Genomic DNA, 6,972 nt, shown 5'->3' with positions numbered 1-6,972 from the left:
AAGGATCAATGATCAATAATGAATGAACGATGAAGAATGAACAAGGATCAATGATTATTGAAGAATGTACGATGAAAAATGAACAAGGATCAATGATCATTGAAGAATGAACGATGAAGAATGAACAAGGATCAATGATCATTGAAGAATGAACAAGGATCAATGATCAATGAACAATGAACGATGAAGAATGAACAAGGATCAATGAGCATTGTAGAATGAACGATGAAGAATGAACAAGGATCAATGATCAATAAAGAATGAACGATGAAGAATGAACAAGGATCAATGATTATTGAAGAATGAACGATGAAAAATGAACAAGGATCAATGATCATTGAAGAATGCACGATGAAGAATGAACAAGGATCAATGATCATTGAAGAATGAACAAGGATCAATGATCAATGAACAATGAACGATGAAGAATGAACAAGGATCAATGAGCATTGTAGAATGAACGATGAAGAATGAACAAGGATCAATGATCAATAATAAATGAACGATGAAGAATGAACAAGGATCAATGATCATTGAAAAATGAACGATGAAGAATGAAAAAGGATCCATGATCAATAATGAATGAAGGATGAAGAATGAACAAGGATCAATGAGCATTGTAGAATGAACGATGAAGAATGAACAAGGATCATCTATCAATAATGATTGAACGATGAAGAATGAACAAGGATCAATGATCAATGAACAATGAACGATGAAAAATGAACAAGGATCAATGAGCATTGTAGAATGAACGATGAAGAATGAACAAGGATCAATGATCATTGAAGAATGAACGATGAAGAATGAACAAGGATCAATGATCAATAATGAATGAACGATGAAGAATAAACAAGGATCAATCATCAATGAACAATAAACGATGAAGAATGAACAAGGACCAATGAGCATTGTAAAATGAACGATGAAGAATGAACAAGGATCATCTATAATTAATGAATGAACGATGAAGAATAAACAAGGATCAATGATCAATAATGAATGAATGATGAAGAATGAACAAGGATCAATGAGCATTGTAGAATGAACGATGAAGAATGAACAAGGATCAATGATCAATAATGAATGAACGATGAAGAATGAACAAGGATCAATGATCATTGAAAAATGAACGATGAAGAATGAAAAAGGATCCATGATCATTAATGAATGAACAATGAAGAATGAACAAGGATCAATGATCACTTAAGAATGAACGATGAAGAATGAACAAGGATAAATGATCAATGAACAATGAACGATGAAGAATGAACAAGGATCTTTGATCAATGAACAATGAATGATGAAGAATGAACAAGGATCAATGAGCATTGTAGAATGAACGATGAAGAATGAATAAGGATCAATGATCAATAATGAATGAACGATGAAGAATGAACAAGGATCAATGATTATTGAAGAATGAACGATGAAAAATGAACAAGGATCAATGATCATTGAAGAATGAACGATGAAGAATGAACAAGGATCAATGATCATTGAAGAATGAACAAGGATCAATGATCAATGAACAATGAACGATGAAGAATGAACAAGGATCAATGAGCATTGTAGAATGAACGATGAAGAATGAACAAGGATCAATGATCAATAATGAATGAACGATGAAGAATGAACAAGGATCAATGATCATTGAAAAATAAACGATGAAGAATGAAAAAGGATCCATGATCAATAATGAATGAAGGATGAAGAATGAACAAGGATCAATGAGCATTGTAGAATGAACGATGAAGAATGAACAAGGATCATCTATCAATAATGAATGAACGATGAAGAATGAACAAGGATCAATGATCAATGAACAATGAACGATGAAAAATGAACAAGGATCAATGAGCATTGTAGAATGAACGATGAAGAATGAACAAGGATCAATGATCATTGAAGAATGAACGATGAAGAATGAACAAGGATCAATGATCAATAATGAATGAACGATGAAGAATAAACAAGGATCAATCATCAATGAACAATAAACGATGAAGAATGAACAAGGACCAATGAGCATTGTAAAATGAACGATGAAGAATGAACAAGGATCATCTATCAATAATGAATGAACGATGAAGAATGAACAAGGATCAATGATCAATGAACAATGAACGATGAAGAATGAACAAGGATCAATGATCAATAATGAATGAATGATGAAGAATGAACAAGGATCAATGAGCATTGTAGAATGAAAGATGAAGAATGAACAAGGATCAATGATCAATAATGAATGAACGATGAAGAATGAACAAGGATCAATGATCATTGAAAAATGAACGATGAAGAATGAAAAAGGATCCATGATCATTAATGAATGAACAATGAAGAATGAACAAGGATCAATGATCACTTAAGAATGAACGATGAAGAATGAACAAGGATAAATGATCAATGAACAATGAACGATGAAGAATGAACAAGGATCAATGATCAATGAACAATGAATGATGAAGAATGAACAAGGATCAATGAGCATTGTAGAATGAACGATGAAGAATGAACAAGGATCAATGATCAATAATGAATGAACGATGAAGAATGAACAAGGATCAATGATTATTGAAGAATGAACGATGAAAAATGAACAAGGATCAATGATCATTGAAGAATGAACGATGAAGAATGAACGATGAAGAATGAACAATAATGAATGAACGATGAAGAATAAACAAGGATCAATCATCAATGAACAATAAACGATGAAGAATGAACAAGGACCAATGAGCATTGTAAAATGAACGATGAAGAATGAACAAGGATCATCTATAATTAATGAATGAACGATGAAGAATAAACAAGGATCAATGATCAATAATGAATGAATGATGAAGAATGAACAAGGATCAATGAGCATTGTAGAATGAACGATGAAGAATGAACAAGGATCAATGATCAATAATGAATGAACGATGAAGAATGAACAAGGATCAATGATCATTGAAAAATGAACGATGAAGAATGAAAAAGGATCCATGATCATTAATGAATGAACAATGAAGAATGAACAAGGATCAATGATCACTTAAGAATGAACGATGAAGAATGAACAAGGATAAATGATCAATGAACAATGAACGATGAAGAATGAACAAGGATCTTTGATCAATGAACAATGAATGATGAAGAATGAACAAGGATCAATGAGCATTGTAGAATGAACGATGAAGAATGAATAAGGATCAATGATCAATAATGAATGAACGATGAAGAATGAACAAGGATCAATGATTATTGAAGAATGAACGATGAAAAATGAACAAGGATCAATGATCATTGAAGAATGAACGATGAAGAATGAACAAGGATCAATGATCATTGAAGAATGAACAAGGATCAATGATCAATGAACAATGAACGATGAAGAATGAACAAGGATCAATGAGCATTGTAGAATGAACGATGAAGAATGAACAAGGATCAATGATCAATAATGAATGAACGATGAAGAATGAACAAGGATCAATGATCATTGAAAAATAAACGATGAAGAATGAAAAAGGATCCATGATCAATAATGAATGAAGGATGAAGAATGAACAAGGATCAATGAGCATTGTAGAATGAACGATGAAGAATGAACAAGGATCATCTATCAATAATGAATGAATGATGAAGAATGAACAAGGATCAATGATCAATGAACAATGAACGATGAAAAATGAACAAGGATCAATGAGCATTGTAGAATGAACGATGAAGAATGAACAAGGATCAATGATCATTGAAGAATGAACGATGAAGAATGAACAAGGATCAATGATCAATAATGAATGAACGATGAAGAATAAACAAGGATCAATCATCAATGAACAATAAACGATGAAGAATGAACAAGGACCAATGAGCATTGTAAAATGAACGATGAAGAATGAACAAGGATCATCTATCAATAATGAATGAACGATGAAGAATGAACAAGGATCAATGATCAATGAACAATGAACGATGAAGAATGAACAAGGATCAATGATCAATAATGAATGAATGATGAAGAATGAACAAGGATCAATGAGCATTGTAGAATGAAAGATGAAGAATGAACAAGGATCAATGATCAATAATGAATGAACGATGAAGAATGAACAAGGATCAATGATCATTGAAAAATGAACGATGAAGAATGAAAAAGGATCCATGATCATTAATGAATGAACAATGAAGAATGAACAAGGATCAATGATCACTTAAGAATGAACGATGAAGAATGAACAAGGATAAATGATCAATGAACAATGAACGATGAAGAATGAACAAGGATCAATGATCAATGAACAATGAATGATGAAGAATGAACAAGGATCAATGAGCATTGTAGAATGAACGATGAAGAATGAACAAGGATCAATGATCAATAATGAATGAACGATGAAGAATGAACAAGGATCAATGATTATTGAAGAATGAACGATGAAAAATGAACAAGGATCAATGATCATTGAAGAATGAACGATGAAGAATGAACAAGGATCAATGATCATTGAAGAATGAACAAGGATCAATGATCAATGAACAATGAACGATGAAGAATGAACAAGGATCAATGAGCATTGTAGAATGAACGATGAAGAATGAACAAGGATCAATGATCAATAATGAATGAACGATGAAGAATGAACAAGGATCAATGATCATTGAAAAATGAACGATGAAGAATGAAAAAGGATCCATGATCAATAATGAATGAACAATGAGCAATGAACAAGGATCAATGATCATTTAAGAATTAACGATGAAGAATGAACAAGGATAAATGATCAATGAAGAATGAAAGATGAAGAATGAACAAGGATCAATGATCAATAATGAATGAAGGATGAAGAATGAACAAGGATCAATGAGCATTGTAGAATGAACGATGAAGAATGAACAAGGATCATCTATCAATAATGAATGAACGATGTAGAATGAACAAGGATCAATGATCAATGAACAATGAACGATGAAAAATGAACAAGGATCAATGAGCATTGTAGAATGAACGATGAAGAACGAACAAGGATCAATGATCATTGAAGAATGAACGATGAAGAATGAACAAGGATCAGTGATCAATAATGAATGAACGATGAAGAATAAACAAGGATCAATCATCAATGAACAATAAACGATGAAGAATGAACAAGGACCAATGAGCATTGTAAAATGAACGATGAAGAATGAACAAGGATCATCTATCAATAATGAATGAACGATGAAGAATGAACAAGGATCAATGATCAATGAACAATGAACGATGAAAAATGAACAAGAATCAATGAGCATTCTAGAATGAACGATGAAGAATGAACAAGGATCAATGATCATTGTAGAATGAACGATGAAGAATGAACAAGGATCAATGATCAATAATGAATGAACGATGAAGAATGAACAAGGATCAATGATTATTGAAGAATGTACGATGAAAAATGAACAAGGATCAACGATCATTGAAGAATGAACGATGAAGAATGAACAAGGATCAATGATCATTGAAGAATGAACAAGGATCAATGATCAATGAACAATGAACGATGAAGAATGAACAAGGATCAATGATCAATAATGAATGAACAATGAAGAATGAACAAGAATCAATGATTATTGAAGAATGAACGATGAAGAATGAACAAGGATCAATGATCAATGAACAATGAACGATGAAAAATGAACAAGGTTCAATGAGCATTGTAGAATGAACGATGAAGAATGAACAAGGATCAATGATCATTGAAGAATGAACGATGAAGAATGAACAAGGATCAATGATCAATAATAAATGAAAGATGAAGAATAAACAAGGATCAATCATCAATGAACAATAAACGATGAAGAATGAACAAGGACCAATCAGCATTGTAGAATGAACGATGAAGAATGAACAAGGATCATCTATCAATAATAAATGAACGATGAAGAATGAACAAGGATCAATAATCAATGAACAATGAATGATGAAAAATGAACAAGAATCAATGAGCATTGTAGAATGAACGAAGAAGAATGAACAAGGATCAATGATCATTGTAGAATGAACGATGAAGAATGAACAAGGATCAATGATCAATAATGAATGAACGATGAAGAATGAACAAGGATCAATGATTATTGAAGAATGTACGATGAAAAATGAACAAGGATCAATGATCATTGAAGAATGAACGATGAAGAATGAACAAGGATCAATGATCATTGAAGAATGAACAAGGATCAATGATCAATGAACAATGAACGATGAAGAATGAACAAGGATCAATGAGCAGTGTAGAATGAACGATGAAGAATGAACAAGGATCAATGATCGATAATGAATGAACGATGAAGAATGAACAAGGATCAATGATTATTGAAGAATGAACGATGAAAAATGAACAAGGATCAATGATCATTGAAGAATGAACGATGAAGAATGAACAAGGATCAATGATCAATAATGAATGAACGATGAAGAATAAACAAGGATCAATCATCAATGAACAATAAACGATGAAGAATGAACAAGGACCAATGAGCATTGTAAAATGAACGATGAAGAATGAACAAGGATCATCTATCAATAATGAATGAACGATGAAGAATGAACAAGGATCAATGATCAATAATGAATGAACGATGAAGAATGAACAAGGATCAATGATTATTGAAGAATGTACGATGAAAAATGAACAAGGATCAACGATCATTGAAGAATGAACGATGAAGAATGAACAAGGATCAATGATCATTGAAGAATGAACAAGGATCAATGATCAATGAACAATGAACGATGAAGAATGAACAAGGATCAATGATCAATAATGAATGAACAATGAAGAATGAACAAGAATCAATGATTATTGAACAATGAACGATGAAGAATGAACAAGGATCAATGATCAATGAACAATGAACGATGAAAAATGAACAAGGTTCAATGAGCATTGTAGAATGAACGATGAAGAATGAACAAGGATCAATGATCATTGAAGAATGAAC

Source organism: Amaranthus tricolor, chromosome 2 (genome assembly GCF_026212465.1).
Source record: "Amaranthus tricolor cultivar Red isolate AtriRed21 chromosome 2, ASM2621246v1, whole genome shotgun sequence".
In the NCBI taxonomy this organism is placed as follows: domain Eukaryota; kingdom Viridiplantae; phylum Streptophyta; class Magnoliopsida; order Caryophyllales; family Amaranthaceae; genus Amaranthus; species Amaranthus tricolor.
This window is presented reverse-complemented; position numbering follows the sequence as displayed.